The sequence below is a fragment of the Lycorma delicatula genome, chromosome 10 (assembly GCF_047948215.1).
Source record: "Lycorma delicatula isolate Av1 chromosome 10, ASM4794821v1, whole genome shotgun sequence".
Lineage (NCBI taxonomy): Eukaryota > Metazoa > Arthropoda > Insecta > Hemiptera > Fulgoridae > Lycorma > Lycorma delicatula.
Genome location: NC_134464.1, coordinates 79,094,058 through 79,111,513, shown reverse-complemented (window position 1 = coordinate 79,111,513; position 17,456 = coordinate 79,094,058). Strand labels below are relative to the sequence as shown.

At 27.7% G+C, this 17,456-nt stretch overlaps 2 protein-coding genes across 4 annotated transcripts in view; one reads left to right on the top strand and one right to left on the bottom strand.

Annotated features, from left to right (window-relative positions):
- The window catches only part of LOC142331732 (uncharacterized), a 225,976-nt gene extending 220,630 nt beyond the window's left edge, over window positions 1-5,346 (bottom strand). The window contains exon 1 of one of the 2 annotated variants that reach the window (XM_075377786.1): window positions 4,732-5,346. The gene's annotated coding sequence lies outside the window, so the exon portion shown is untranslated. The remainder of the gene's footprint in view (window positions 1-4,731) is intronic. The other variant, XM_075377785.1, reaches the window with a different exon arrangement.
- MCU (mitochondrial calcium uniporter) overlaps window positions 1-17,456 on the top strand; it is a 770,244-nt gene that overhangs the window by 536,340 nt on the left and 216,448 nt on the right. The gene's annotated exons all lie outside the window — the stretch shown is intronic.

Here is a 17,456-nt window from a genome sequence, read left to right as displayed (position 1 = left end):
TTGTTTAAATGAAATGTGATTGACAGGTTTAATTTGGTCGGCAAGCATTTGATTGACTGTTTGTACAGTATATGTTGTAACTTAAACTAAAATCTTCCAATTTTCAGTGAATTTTTTTGAATAAATATTTTTAAAATAAAAAATATCAAAATTACATGTGACATCTCGTATTTTAAAATAAGAAAAAAACATTAACTGTGGAATGAATATGCATTATTATTCTTATTTGAAAAAAACGCATTTTTGTAGTTTTAAATCATATAAAACTTGTTAAAATATGGAATTATTTTAAAAATATATTTCGTATATTACAATATATTGTTCAATAAAATTTTGTATAAATTTTTTTCCCCAGTCATTTGACTGGAATGATGCTATTTTTCATTTCTTATGATTACCTTAATTTTTTAATTTCAAATTATCACATCGTAGTCCTTAACTACTATAAAAGTTTATAAATTCTAATCTGGAGGTTCAGGGTTCGAATCCCGGTCAGGCATGGCATTTTTCCATACGCTACAAATTTCTTTTTTTATATTTTCACGTACAAACCTCTTTGTAAGAAATCTTGTTTCGTGTATGTATGTAATTTTTTTGGGATTCTTCAATATCAAGGTTGATGTTTCTGTTAAATTTCAAATTTTTATAATATAGGGATATATCCTTTTATAATTGCAGTTATAGGATAGAGTAAGTGGTAACACTTAAACAAATAAAATATAGTTTTACAATCCTTTATACTTCTTAAAATTCCTATATTTTTCACCTGTAATTTTGTTTTCCTTACAACCACTCATTATTATTAAAATTTACTAAATCTAATTTTCCTAATATATCCAAACTAGTTTGTCTCCTTTCAAGATTTTGTAGCAGTTTTCTCCTCCCCGTACATTTAGCTTAAGATCTCGTCTTCATTTTGCACTTTATCAACCCACCTGATTTCCAACATCCTTTTGTAAGATTACAATTCAAAGGTCTCTTTTCTTTTCCTTTCTCTTTTTTTCTTTTGTCCATGTTTCATTATTATAGAGCCTTTATACTCCATCAAATAATTTTAAGAATTTTTTTTTTAACTTTCTTAGATCAATATTTGATACCATCAATTTTTTTTTATTTTGCTGGAAAATATTCCATTTAATTTTACTTCCTTACTTACGTAACTATAGTAGGTAATACAAATTTATTTCCGTTACAGTACATCATTTATCCTGATTTTAATATTTCATTGCATAGCACTTATTATCATCTTTTGTCAAATTTTATAACATTTTATAAAATATAAATGTAAAAAGAAAATATATAATTAATTAAAAATCGTGAAAAATATCGATAAATATAATTAAATTAATAAATACTTTACAACAGTGAATTTTTTTTTTTTTTAGAGAAATAGTTTGAAAAATTATTTGGATATCGAATAATTTGTCGCCTTGGTTTAATACTTCGGATGGGTTAAAATTATTCTAAATATTATTTTAGTCGCTGGTTCATTCAAATAAATAAAAGTTTTCGTTTGATTATATCCCAAATTATTTTTATTATAATATTCAAACTTATACTTCATATATGTAACGTTGTTATAAATTAATTATACGCGACTGTTAAATACATGTTGAGTCTCTGATGGCTGGTAGTAGACTGACCAACAATTGCGTTAGACCATATTTAAAACTTAATTTAAAAAAGGCGTAACAAAAAAGTGAGAAATTTAAAAATAAGAAAGAAAAAAGTGAGAGACCTTCATTTAAAAATTAAATAACCTCATTTAACTAACTCTGAGCCTTAATATAGTATTGAAATGAAAATACATACGGTTTGAAAAATGATTTAAAAAATGTTTAAATAAATCAAATTTTTATACTGTATCAGTATTGTTGTTTTTAACGTATTTTTTGGATGTTTATTTATACCAGTTTGAGAAAACATTAAAAGAATTGTTACGGAGCGTTTATTAGAAACTCCGATCTAAAAAATGAATTTATTAGAAATATGATTTTTTTCTCTGTCCGTCTCTTCTAATAAAAGTATTTTTATTGTAATAGTACTCAAAAGATCACCAGATTAATCGTAATAAATGTTTATAAAAAAATTAACGGGTCAGTTAAAAAAAGAAAAATCTTAATTTTCTCTTAATTACAAATATGTTCTTATCTAAAAATTACTAATTTAATATTTAGGTAGTAAGTAACATAATTAGAAAATATGATATTGATAAAATTTTATAAATTTTGGGTTTTATGTATAAATAATTTATTGTTTTATTACCGTTAAATAATAATTTTATTCAAATAAAATAAACTCTTTGCTCAAAATAGTTTTTAGAAAGTTTCTCTAAATAATAATTTTCTAACCCTCCACAAAATATCTGTAATAAAATTTGTAAAAGTCGGTGTCTGTAATATTAGGCAAAAGTTATAAACAATTAATGCAATAGAGAATCATAAATTCCCGCCAAAATAAAAAAAAAATTTTTATTTTGAAAAAAATGTTGTCCTTAATCTAAACTTATATCTTTTAGTACCTATTGTTGGCTTTCCATTAAAAAAGTATTGTCAAAGCAAACTGGATTAAGGAGATATGTATATTTATTCAGATGTAGATCTGTATTCTTTTTATTAATGGATAAAGAATAGAAAAAATAGGAATTATATTTTTTATAAAAACACACACACACACCCATATCACACATGCTTTATTGAATGTGGCCATCCCATATTTTGTTTCCTCCGTATTCTGTCACCAGCATTGTGTATAGAGCTGTTGTTAATATCTGGCATCTGTTTGAATAACTGCTTTTAGTAGTACTTAATGTGGTTTCACGGTTTTTCTTCCCGAATTCGTTACATTGTGTCGGTGAAAATGTGTAACAATCCGCGACCATCATCGAATACAAGCAATCTTTCTTTTTCAAGTAAAAGGTTAAGTAATGCTGAGTTATTGCATTATTTAAAAGACAGGGATAGTGGCAATGAGGGTTGGAATCCTGATTCTGTTCTTGATGGTTCAATGTGGCCAAACAAAGGTATGTTAACAAAAATTTAAATATACAGAACAGGAAATTCTGGTGCCTATTCCTGGAGAAGGTAAACTGATAGACACTTTTTGTAGTTAGTTATAGATGCTGAATCTTTACAATCAGTTATTAACTAAACAAATGAAAGTGCTGTTCAGTTATTAATACGCCCAGCAACAAGTGAACATTCTTGTATTACTCAGTGGAAAAACGTTACACTAGAGGAAATAAACATTTTTCTAGGTCTATTACTTCATACTGGGACCAATTTCTTAGAATTGTCTCAACGACTACTGGAAAACAAACCAGTTATTTGATATTCCAGTATTTAGAAAATACACGTCAAGGAATCAATTTCTTCAAATTTTATGATGCCTTTATCACTTGAAAAAGCTCTCCTTTCCTACTTAAACCTTGAATACTTAAATATAATATAAAATATTTTTTGTCATATTTACTAAGTTGTGAAATATTTATAATTGTTTCCTTACGTATATAAATTTTTGTCATTTGGCACCTCAAATAAACCATTTCATTTAAAAGTTAATTCAAAAAATAATTTATTATCATGTTAATTTTGTGTCTTAAATACTTTTCAACATCCCAGGAATTTTTTTTTTAATATATTAGATTTCTTTAATCAAATTGCTTTACACATACCTTCACGGACAATGAACAACAAAACTATACCTATATAGTTTTACAGACGATACCGGAGTTGGTAGCACATATTAATCTACAGCTGTTGAAACACTTATGAAAATAGTTGAATGTGATTAAACTAGAAATCACATTGTGGAGAAATTGCGTTTAAGGAAAAAACAGAAAAGTAGGCATACTTTTAGCATTTATATTGAAGAATGACGCCTAACCTTTTTTATATTTTAAAAATAGACAAATTCCACAATCAAATACAGATATCTAGATTTACATAACAATAAAAATGTGATATTAAAAATTACTATACATTCAACATGTAGTTTGGCTTAAAATTAAACAATTTTACCTACTGGCTGGCCGTAAATCTATATTAACACTGAATAAAAAAATGTAAGGATATATTTTCAAATCCCCTTGAACGTGCCCAATAAACTTTTAAGAAACAAGAACCTTATAAATATACGCCATCAAATGATTACAACCAAAATTTCTTTTAACAGTTATGAACACACCCTTGTACATCTCAAACAGAATTATATACATAGATACTAACAAACACCCCGTGTTAAATCAAGAAATTAAATCTACCTGCAGAAAAAATAGACTAGAATTACACGAAATTCGTTTGGGATCAATTTTTTGGACAATGTAAAAATGATGGTACCACCGCGTAAATCCCTATCATCTAAGTGAATTATTGTAAAAACCTAAAACTTATTGTAAATAACAAAAATAAGAAACGTAGTAAACTTATAATTGTTTTTTAACATTCTGGTGTATCACCAAAAGGGGGCATCATCTCAAATAAAATAAATTTAATTTCAAAAAATTTGTAAGATCTTTAGAAATGTATACTTGTAAACCTTAATGTACAGTCTGGTTAAAAATAAGTTAAATTTCCTAATTAATATTGTTATCAATAAGTCAGTAGTATCTGATAAAAATTGAATATAAATAATTTCTTTATGTTTTGTTTTGAAATGTTGTTATTGTTATGAGTTATAATTTTATTAGGAAATTTATTATTTAATTATATTATAATTTTTTTTATTACTTACTTTGATATTAGAAGAAGAACGCAGTTCCATTACACATAGTTATAAACAGTTCAGTGCACAAAAAAGTAATTATTTTAATTTTAACTCTAAATAATAATTATTATAATTAAAATAATTATATTTCTGTTCAATTACGATTCATTTATTATTTGTTTATTACACTATCACTACGTTTATTGTTATTGTGTTAATGCTTGATGCTTATTTTTTTATTTCAATTCACTTTATAGATAAATTAGAAAAAAAAACTATCTCGTAAATATTTTAATTATGAAGTAACTTTATGCGATCATTACTGGTGGAGTGTTTAACACTGACTGGCGATGGCGGAGTTACGTTTCACTGCTTGGATAACCTTCTATTTCAGTACGATACCTATTGTTTACCGCGTACACTGTTCATTATATTATGTATCATGATATTATTAAGAGTGTATGTGTGTACGCGTGGTTTGTATTCGCGTTTACATATTATATTATTACTGCAGTTTTTTTTATTTATAATTATGCATGGTTAAACATTATATTGATCACAGTATGGTTTAGTAATTTTTGTTATAGTTTTAGGACATTATACACTGAAAAGAACTGTTTGCAGAACGGATACCCGAAACAGAAATACCCAGTTCGAACCGAATGGTGCTCATAATACTATTACTAACAGAAGCTATTGTCATATCACAATTCCCCCCCCCCCCCGAAAAGAAAAGAAAACCCGCCTTGTGACGTCCGGTTGCCACACCATCCCCTCCGTTCATAGCCATTATTGGCTTAATCGGAGGATATCTTCTAGTCCTCGATCTGATCACATTTCACAGTCATCAGCCCTCGGTGGATATATATATATATATATATAGTCACAACAAAATTATTTATAAGACTCATTGGACAATTATAGTTGGGTAAAACAATTCAGTTCAAACTTTTGATATTATAATAATTATACTTGCCAAAAAATTGAATAAATTTTAAATTGAAAAGAAAGGGTTTGAATATATACCAGTCTTTCAATTGGGGTATGAGCCCTTCGAAAGGCAAGAACAAGGGAACATCTTATCCTGGGTGATTTTCAATTTTTAAAAGGTTATTAACACATTAAAAAAAAACCATTCAGGATGTAGCAATATTTCTGAATTTTGGGCTGAGGCTTGGTCTTCTTGGAGATCTATATATATTTTTTTATGGCAACACATTTTAGAAAATAATGGTTCAAATATGGAAATATTAAAGTAGCTACAAGGCTAACTGGTCTGTGGAAGATACCTCTTGAACCCCATTTTGTTTCTCATTACTATATGTATATTATGTTTGTATTTTGGGGTTCCATTAGAATAATTGGTTAATAATCGTACAATTTTTTTTAAAATACTATCTTATAATAAATCAATAAATATGTAAATAAATTCAAGTTGTAGAGGAATTTAATATAAATTCAAATTTGATCGCTTAAATTTTTCTAAAAATTATTGGCTCCAAGTTGTAACTTGACATTTCTTTATCAGGAGTGTTAAGTTAAACATGACATATTTTTCCAAGTACTTTTTTATTGTTATTGTAGTGCGTTTTTGGCGTGTAACTATTTTTTATGTTTGAAAGGTTTTTTTTTGTTAAATTTTAGATAAGAATGAGTTGATACTTTTTCAAAAGGAAACTAAATAACGAAAATTCGATCTTTTTGGGCAGTCTTTTAATTCTTAACTGAATTATCAATTTCTTGAAAAATAGTAAATAATACCTGGAAAGATTGTTGGTGAAAAACGCTAAAATTTGATGAGATCAATAAAAGAATTTCATTTTAATTGCAAAATTGAAGAGGGGTTTCCTTTTAAATTTTCGTATCTGCGCCGATGTTAATGTTGATGTAGGTTAAAACATACTGCGGAAAACAATTTTTTTTAACTAAATAATGAAGTTCTCATAGGTTATCAGAAAAATGCTTGGGAAGAGAAAAAAGACCACCCTCGATTTTTTTTTTTTTTCTTAAAGGGTTATGCTTCAAATAAGTCGGAAATAACGCAAAATAGTAAATAAAAATATTAACAAGACTAGTTAACAGTTTGTAGATTAAAATTTTAGAATTGACAGTAAACTAAAAATTCTGGAATGAAAATGCTTCTGTTTAGATAAAATATGTGATTGATTTAATGCAAAGATTATAGATTCAAAATTTCTTTACATATATGAAAATCTGTCAACAAAACTTCATCTGGATACGGAGTAGATGCGTATTGTTTAAATATATATACATATAGATGTGGAAAATTAGTCATCCCAATCTATGATTGTTGTTTTCCTAATAAAGTATCTCCTTCTTAAATGAAGAACATAAAGAACTAAGGGCACATTATGGTAATCTAACTGACTTTAATGTTATATGAACTAACCTTGAGTGGTTAGCAGAACTAATTATTAAGTTATGACGTGTATGGTTAATGCATTTTTGTGTTTGTTTGTCACCTGAAACGTAATTAGTTACAATTTATGTTAAATTGTTACTTATTATTGTTTGTTAATCGTATTATTTATTGTTCCTTATTATCGTTTGTAAATAAATAAGTAATCATAATATTCAAGGATGAAATGAACGGTAATGAGGCGGCTATCCTTCATGTAACATTAAAATTCTATGTTCTGTAATTTTAAATCGGATCACGAGTAAATAAATAAATTGACTAGTTTCATTAAAAAAGGATAAGCATTTTATTAATGACGCTCGAAAGATAAAATTTCAATTCTATATACAGCCTATAGATTTTTTTAATTATCTTAAAGATTATTTTCTACAAATAAACTTTGTTCTGTTATTTAGAGTGTATATAATAATTTAATAAAAATGAAAGTAATTATTAATCTGTTATAAGCTTAATTTTATAACGACTATTAAGAGTAATGTTTAAGAAATTGGTACAGAGCTGCTTTAAACATTATGTCAATCGTCTTTAAGTTCTAAACTTTGTGACAGTTTGTGATATAAGTTTGGTGGTATTACGTAGCCACATCACAGACAATGAGTAATGTTATGACATCGTTATTTTGCTTTTAATGTTGCAATTATTTAAACTTATTATTATCTTTATGTTAAAAATAATGATAAAAAAGATTCAGAAGGAAATAACGGGACCACTGAAATATTTAAATAAATTAAAAGAAATATTTAAATAAATTGTGTAAGATTCTAAAATAATACTGTGTTTTTGTGGTTGAGCGCAGAATATTAAACCAATAATTTCAATAAAGTAGAAGATTTTATGACAGAATAGATTAATTGAATGAATTATAGACCAAAAAAGGAGGAATTGAATTAGTAAAACAGAACAGATACACCCACCGTATTAATACAACTTTGCAAAAGTGAAAAATATAAGTAGAAAGCGGAATATCAATGAATGACATTTGAAATGTGGATGTGGTGGATGTCGGAGAAGATTAAGTGGACAAAAAGAAAAAATGAAGATGTAATGAGGAAATTGAATAAAAACTGAAGAATTTAAAATAGGAAAGCTGGTTGGAGCAAGTCATGAAAGAAGGATTGATTAATATGGCGTCCAGGGGGATGTACTAAAATTTTATCAATTTATCAACTAATTGTTTAAAACGTATCATTTCTTTAAAACCAATCTATCGAATATGATTGGCTACAATAAAATTGAGGAAACCAATCAGATTATACGCGTCCCTAGCAACTGACAATCGTGACAAATGTGGATGTTTCGATTTAAAGTCAATCGTTATTTTCTTTTTTTACGTTAAAAACATTTGTACGAAAAAAATTAACTGTATATGAAAAATCATATGTGCCACGAATTTAGAAACATTTTAATGATTATTTTTCTTAAGTTTAGTTGACAATACATTTAAAATTTTATCGTGCATGACATAGAATCTCTTGATTACTTAAGCAGATTTTTACATCTTAAACCATCATAAAGTAGTAGTACAATTTAACAAAAAAATTTATGAAATATCATTGGCTATGTTAAAATTGAGAGAACTAATCAGATTTTAAGAAAATATTATTCAACTGTTAATTATAATTGCCTACTGGTGAATAAATTAAGGTAGTGTATGTCTGGAATAAGATTTTCCACAGTTGTTTTCCGTTGTCTAATAAAGTTCTTATTACAGCAGTATCTTAGAAAAGGTAATCATAAAATACAACAGATTAATTTCTAAACTTTTTTTGTTTTTATATAATAACTGATTGAAATTAATCTACGATGTAAACAAAATGATGATGATCATGCGCCTATGTTAACTGATTTTCCTTTATTTTAATATTAGATTAAAATTACTGGAGATATATAAAAGTAGGTACGTTTATTTTCTCATAATAAATTCTTCCAGTTTTTCTCTTTAATCATGGTTTAATAAGATTTTAAGCCCAAATATGTATTACGAAGTAGGTGTTACACGTGTGTTATTTCAATTATTCGTGAAACAGAATAAACCAAAAAACAAATCCCATAACATGTGGGTATTATCTGCTACACAGCACAGATAATAACTTTTTTTCAACTGTGTACTAATTATATTTCTTTACTTTATAGTCATTAAATTGTTAATTTAATCGCTTAATGGTTCTCATTTTATTTTATTTAACCTTTTAAGTACTTCCTTTAAGTGTAATTATTTATTATTAATAAACTAAATATCTTAAAAAAAAAACTAGTTAATATTTAATGACAACAATTATTCATTTAAATTATTTTTTCCTTGTTATTTTGTAGCTAATAGCTTTAAATTTTTTTTTTTTTCACTTATTTTTACTTCTTTTCAAAAAATAATTAAAGTTTGCTTGTTTTTCCTTATAATGCAGTATATTTTAAAATTAAAATTTGAATTATTGTTTAATTTACAGACAGTACTTTAGAGCTTTTTTGTGTTTTTCTTTTTCGACGTAGGATAAATAATTGTACGTTATTAGGTATACTTTTAAGCGTTTCTTTTGTTATGGATATATATTTATAATTTTTTTTCTTTCATTGTTTTCCTTTAATATTTTGTAATATGTCAGGATAAAAAGGCTTTTATATATATATATATATATATATATACATTTTTTTTTTTTAATTAGGTTAAAATATTGAATATTATTTGGTTTCTTCCCAGTTATACGTAGGAAGTATGCCTTTTTTTTCATAATATTGATTTGCCTTAGATGAAATGGTTGTAGTCCAATTTTCATGAAAGGCACAATAAAATATAAGAATAATACTATTAAATTCTTAATATATATAAGAAGTATTAACTATTGTTAAGTATATATAATTCTTAATTTTTTATCATTTTTAACAACGTCCAGTTATATTCAAAGAATTTTGAGATAGGCCTGATTTAATTATACAGATGGTTAAAAGGATCATAATGCAGATTTATGCGGCGAAAGAAAAAAATTGAAATTATCGAGAATAATTTGAAATATGATCATTTGAATTTAAATTTGTACGGAAGAAATAAAAATTGTTTATTTAGGGGGGAAAAAGAAGAATTACTTTGTAACCATTGGCTACGAAGAAAATGAAATGCAATGATATAATACAAAATGAAAAAGTGTGAATTACGGAAAAATAGATGAAGAAAGATATGTGTTGAAACTAATAAGAAAAGGAAAGCAATATAGATCGGATACATATTACAAAAAAAAAAAAAAAAAAAACGATGATTGAAGGAAAGCTAAGAAGTAAAAAGAGAGAGAGAAATGATGAGGATTGACATGTAATATTATGAACGGACAAGTTATCAAATGAAGGTTGTACAGTGTAGAGAAAGGTGGGGAATCAGTTATACAACGAAGAAAGACTAACGTATAGCTTCACGCGATGTCTTCTAGGCCACGCCTTTCTGTAGAATGATCCACGAATGACGTGACCCTCACCTATAAATAAAATAAATATGTTTTACAATAGTGATGTTTCAGAAAATATCTAACACTTTGACTAAACTCTTGTATCTCAAAAAAAAAACGAACGGTTGTTTTATTTCGGTACAACTGTTTTTTCCCGCTCAATAGTAATACTGCATAGCAAACAACGTTGATTCACCAAACAGCATTGTCAGCTCATTCTAACAAAAGTTAAGTTAACAAAAACAATGTGAATCAACTAGTTTGCTGCGAACAGGCAATTTTGCACGGCAAACAGTGGTTTATTAATATGCTGTTAGTTAACTCTATCTCTCTTTTTCTGTTTAGCCTCCGGAACTACCGCAAGGTATTACTTTTAAGGATGAGTGAGGATGATATGTATGAATGTAAATGAAGTGTAGTCTTGTTCAATTTCAAGTCGACCATTCCTGAGATGTGCGATTAATTGAAACCCAACCACCAATGAATACAAGATCCACGATCTAGTATTCAAATTCAGATATAAGTAACTGTCTTTAGTAGGTTTTGAAATTTAGAACTCTCAACTTCGAAATCAGCTTATTTGCGATGAGCTGTAAGCTAACTGCTAAGATCGAACAGTTTCAAAAGCCAAGTAGGTAGAAGTGCAGAAGAAGAATAAAGGGTCATAAAATTGTCAAATCCTGCGATAAAATGATGCGTTCGCCTGGTGTCAACCAAAATATCCTACAGCTAGTGCGTTAAGAAAAATATTGACATGAATTTTTTTTAAACAAGAAATGCAAGCATTTAGCAGTATATTGGAAAATGAATCGTGAATGTTAAATTAATAATTCAACCTTTTTTCCCCAACAGTTTGTACAAACAGTTGGTCTTTTTTTCGACACACTTATGTTCATTTGACAGAAACGCCCACCTCTATTCTATAAAACCTAAACCCTTCCAAGTGGTTTTATATTTCTTTGTCAATGTTTTTCTCTTTTGCTTTTTCACTAATCTTCAGCGGATTTTCAGTTTGTAGAAATCGCTAAATAAGTCCGGTCAGATATTCTGAGAGGGGAAAGGGGTATATTACTAATAAATTATTTTATAAATAAAACGATTTATTTATTAATTAAACTTTGAATTTAAAATTATTAATTATTTAACAATTCACTATGAAATAAATTAATTTTTTTCTTACTTTCGGAGCTAATAATCAGCTCCTTCTTTAATACATTATCCAATAATTACATTTTTAATGCCATCCAACTTATAAAAAGGGTTAGGAAACCTTGTGAGTTGGTAACCGAATAATTATTCTATACACGTATTGAGGAGATTTCAGTTTTTATGTACTATGTGTAAAACTTTACGATTTGGTTTATTTCTTTGTGTGTTGTTTCTGTTTATATAAGCTGATTTAAAGTTTCTATTGTGATATGTTGTTCTATGCCCGCGCGCGCGTGTGTGTGTGTTCTTTTTATCCTTCTGGATAAACGTGCATCCGGTCAGCCCGTTGTATATAATTCAGTATTATCTGGTGATGAAAAATGTATAATGTTAACATAGGTCAACCGGCAGTCATATAAAATTGCCAAGATTTTCAGCATATAAGATTACTTTATCGCTTTCAAATTAAAAGTAAAAGATCGTACAAAAAATAGAGAAATAACGCGATAACGAAAATACGATGCTGTAAAATATATATACTCGTAATATTGAATTACAAATAAATACCTACACTAACAATCAAATTTTGCGTATCACTTTATAGAAATTGGACATATATAACAATATTAAGATCTTAACATTGTAGAACGATATTTTATGAAATTTGCAACCCATAAAATTTGACAAAAGTAACATTTTAAATGAATTAGCACAAATTATGTCGATTTTATTGTTCCATTACTATTTAAGAATTTATCTACTCTTTTTAGCGAATTTCCAAAGAATTTGGAAATCGCTACTACGCTCGGTCATGTTTGTATACATATGTAAAAACATATAAAAACATGTTTGTATGTACAAGTACGTATAAGAATTTTTCGTTCGCTCTACCAGACTCATATCTTAACCGATTTTGCCGAAACTTGGTAGTGCGATGTAAATCTATTGGGAATAGAGCCCTATTTATTTTTAAGCAAATCATTCACATGAACTAGAGTTATAGCCAATAAAATGAGGCTTTTGGGTACATTTTCAGCCTTTTTATAAGCCTTTATTTAACTTGCTTTAGTTATAATCAAATCTTGCAACTGCTATATCTTTTGATCTATCGTGTGAAAATCAATGAAATTTGATTCACGTATGTAACTTCGATGACAATACAATGCTACAGTGTCGGCATTTTGCTTATAAATAAAGTATATACATATACTAAACAACCTCATTAAACAACAAATATATTTAAAAATACACCAAATGTCTATAAATACTTATTCGAAAAGATTGTTATAAAAACTGCTCCACGCTTTTATTTAACTAAATATTTTCATTACTTTTAATTAAAAAAATTAATAATTATTACATTTATTTATTGGTTATTTATTATATATTTATATAATTTATTTTTTACTTTTCAGTGCATTTTTATGTTTATTAATATATTATATTTTTTCGTTTAAAATTCTCAATTTGATTTAATTCTTATTTTTTACTTTTTAGAGGGTTTTTCTGATTTGTTTCCTTTTTTTATTAATGTTAATATTAATTAAATAAAAGCTTTTTTAAAAAATAATGTTTTATATGTAATCAAATATATTTTTGTATTTTTTTTTTTTTATTTTTCGCTTGATCAGCGTTCATTCATTTAGATCTAGATGGAGTAACATTTTTATATTTCCCCAAAATTAAATGGTTATAAACAGGATAAAACCAGATTTATTTGAAACATTTGAGAAATTTTATCAATGAAAAATTGTTTAAACAGACCTTGATTAATCAAAATGGATTCCAAGTTGCTGTTTTAATTTTAAGTTATCTTTTTATAAAGATTATTTGATTAAACCGTTCGAACATTGCTTGCAGAACGTATCAGTTCTAGAAAACTTCATGTCGGCAAAGTTATTTGAGTAATAGGGATAAAATTATAAACTCATAATGGAAATTAGAGTATTATCAAATGAAAATTAAATTATTCTCTTGACCATTTACCTACTGTATTTATTTTAATTTCAATTCGTGTTAGTTTTTCTCCCTAATCCCCATTTCTTTCTGACCCATTATCGCTCAACAGTCCGATCTTTTCTGTGTAAACCATTCTACATCGTAAAACAAAAGTTTTCTAATTACGTTGATATATTTGATTTAATTTATCTGAAAAGGTTTGTTTGCTTGTCATATTATAATAGATTTTGAAATTCTGAATTTTAATGCGTTCGTAAACGAACTACCACAAAAGGGTGAGGTTATTCTCCATTCAACTCATACTTATTACTTTTTTATGCACGAACAAATCTTATTTTTTACCAAATGAATCTATTTTGATTCTTTTTCTTTTTTCCCTGGAGGTCTCTTCTAAGTTTTTCTTGATAATTTAAGTGGAATAAAAAATTTACCGACTTCTAAAACAAAAGTTTAATATGACTTTTGATCGCATGGGGGGGAGGTGAAAATAAATTTTCTTTACGTTTTGTGGTGAGGAGTACTTAAATAAATACTATTCGTATATAAAAGTTGTAGCTCGAAAATATCCAAAACTACTGGATTGATTTCATTGAAATTTAGATATGCTATAGTAGTGTATCTGATATTGTGCTTGTGAAAACGCGACGAGGATTGGTTGAGTTTTCCTTCAGTTACGCTCAATTTAATGTCGACAGCAGGCAGCATAATCTCAAATTGAGGTTATGTTTCCTGCTGTGTGTAGGGTCTACTTGTTAACTGAATGTATGTAGTACGTTGTACTCTGAAAATCAGTGCGTTTCTGACTGCGAAATAATTAGGGCATCGGAAACGAAAAATCGGTATTTCTTGCATAGAAGAATTTTCATTTTTTGTTGTTATCATATATTTGATAAATATTCTGATATCGGATGGACCGAGGTGGCTAAGTTGGACTCTTGTATACTAACCCAGAAGAGGGAGGATGACCGTTTGTGATCGTCTGTTTTCAGCTACATGGCTCCATTATGTGCTTGCCGCTGGATGTTTTCTTCTTTTTTCCTAGTCTGTACCTTCTGTGATTTTATTTTATCTTCTTGTGTTTATTTGCTATATTATTTGTGTATTGCTGATTTCCATGTGTATTTTGTCATTTATATTTACTATGAGTGCCGATTTGTGTTGAGATGTATTATGATTTACGATTGTGTATCATGTATTATGTTTTGATTTGTATTGTGTGTTTGATCTTCTTTTATTATGTCTCCTGTTTTAATTTCTTCTTCGTGATTTACTTTCTTATGTTATTTGCTGTGTTATATATTTATTTTCTTTTTTCTGTCTGTTATATGTGTGTCTTTCTCTGCAATGCCAGAGAGGAAAAAAACATCCAAAGCGTGGCGACGTGTGGCTGCTAGGTAGGCAGCCCCCTTGCCTAGGACATCCTGACGCCTCGCTTGCAAGATCGGGGGAATCGGGGTGCTTGTGATGATGGCATGAAGGACCCTTGCGGTGTGAGAGGGCGCGAGTAAGGGGAAGGGCATGCGCAATGCATGCCTGGATCCTGGCAGGATAGGAACGGGGACGGGTAGCCCTTGTGAGGAGAGGGGTGTCTTGGCTGCCCAGAAGAGGGAGTCGAGGCGTCCTTGTGATCGAGGGGGATCCCGGTGGGTAGCTTGGCCCAAGCCAAGCTGGGTGGGGGGGGGGGGGGGTGGCAGGCTGCTGCCACGACGCCCTGAGGCGCCCGATTTATGTCTAACCGGTGGAGACAGATTGTTTTGGGGGTATTTAAAAAGGGAAAAAGTATCCTAATATCATACATAATATTTAGAAAGAGCTTCGTGCGAAAATTGTGGGAGATGTTGAAAGAGTTACAATTAAAAAAATTACCCCCGCATTTCAAGAAACCTTAGCTTGGTTTTTATATAAATTAATGTGTGGTATAAGCGTTCCAAATCCTTTTCTTCTTTTTATATCAATTCTCTGTTTCTTGTAAATAATTTTTTTTTTATTGTAAGTTACTATTTTTAAAGGCCTAGTCGTGTTTTAAATAAAAATAAAAAGTGAAGTATAAAATTTACAAAGTTAAATTTACATTGAATTTTTCCTATTTAAATTTCAAATTTTTGATATTTGTACCAAATTTTTGGTTAGGAAATCTCTCTTACTTGTTTTCAACGCGTTATTGACTTCAAATTTCGAAATTTAAAGAATTGAAAGTGTACGTGTGTACACGTTTTAAATTTTTATTTATAGTTTAAATTAAACCAACAAACTAAAACGTTCCCACACACGTATTACAAAAATTAAACGTGTACGTATATACACATATGTATACATATATATAATACTTTTAATTTTGGAAATGTTTATTTTCACGTTGAATCTGCTGGTACCCTTCTTTGGTTAATTTGTATTTAACTTGGATATATATTTTTTTTCGCAGTATCACGAGTATTTTAAATTTACTAATTACTTGCTCCATTAATTTTTCTAGTCAATTAAATTTTCCTGTTGAATGCATTACTCTAATATAAATTCCTAATTTCTTTTAATCCTTTTTAATTTATTTTAAAGTTAGACTGTATTTACTGTGTATTCACTAAGATTTTTTTTTACCTAAATAAAATATTATTTTTTACAGATATATTTAGTTATTTATTGTTTTGTAAATAATATTTTTAGAATATAACTTAAATATGTAACTTTCCTTTTCATATTTTCTTTTTACTTTAAAAGTAGATAATATAGAAAACTTACATTGCACATCTTTATGAAATTTAATTCTTTGCACCTTCGTTTATATATTTATTTTTGATGGACAATTATTTAATATTAATATCGAATTAAGGTTAAGATCCTTTTAAAATTAATCAGAGCGTAACGTATTTTTTTTCTGTTTATACTATTTATTAAAAAAAATCCATAAAATTTTCCCACAGGACTTCGCATTATTCATCGTTAACATCTCACTCTCTTTCCCTCTCTCTTTCTTGCATTCTCGTCTCGTGTTATTTATACAATCTTTATTTAGTAGTTTCCTATTGCGTAACAGATGTAAACAGACATTCACAAATAATACGCACACTCATATTTACATGAAAATTACCTTATTTCGTTTTTTTGCTTATTGACCTTACGTTCTACGGTTAGCTGACATTCAAGGACTTTTTTTACAACGATTTTAAATGTATATTGTATGTTTGTACTCGTATTTATGTATGTTTTTATTTTTTTTGTTTTTCATTTACTGGAACAAATAATATAATCATACTTGAAAGGATATATCATGCATATTCTATATCTATGTTTAGTATTTGTTGTACATTCAAGTAAAAGAATAATAGATTTTTATTTTTTAATGAAAGTAAACTTAATTTTTTCAAGGTAAAAATTTAATTCTCATTTAAAATATGACAATGCATTATTTTTTTGTACTACTTTAGTATGTAAACAAAAATTAGGTTTTATTTATTAAAAAATATTAAATTTTAATTCGGTTTTTATGTATTTATTTTAAGCTTTTTTTTTATTGAAGGATGAGTGATTTTCATGTCAATTTAATTAGTGTAAGAGCCGATTGACACCTTGCCTTTGGCACTCTAGAAAGAGTAATCATTTTATGTATTAAAGAAAGAAAACAGATTAGATAAAAGTTTCTCAGAAAGCCTTTAGAGTAATGTCTACTTTTGTTTTTAATCTTGGAATCTTCTCTGGACCCGTTTACTTAATTTCGGTAGAAAATTTATAATTTTTAAATTAATCTTATGTACCCGTTTTTTCTGTTTTTTTTTTAT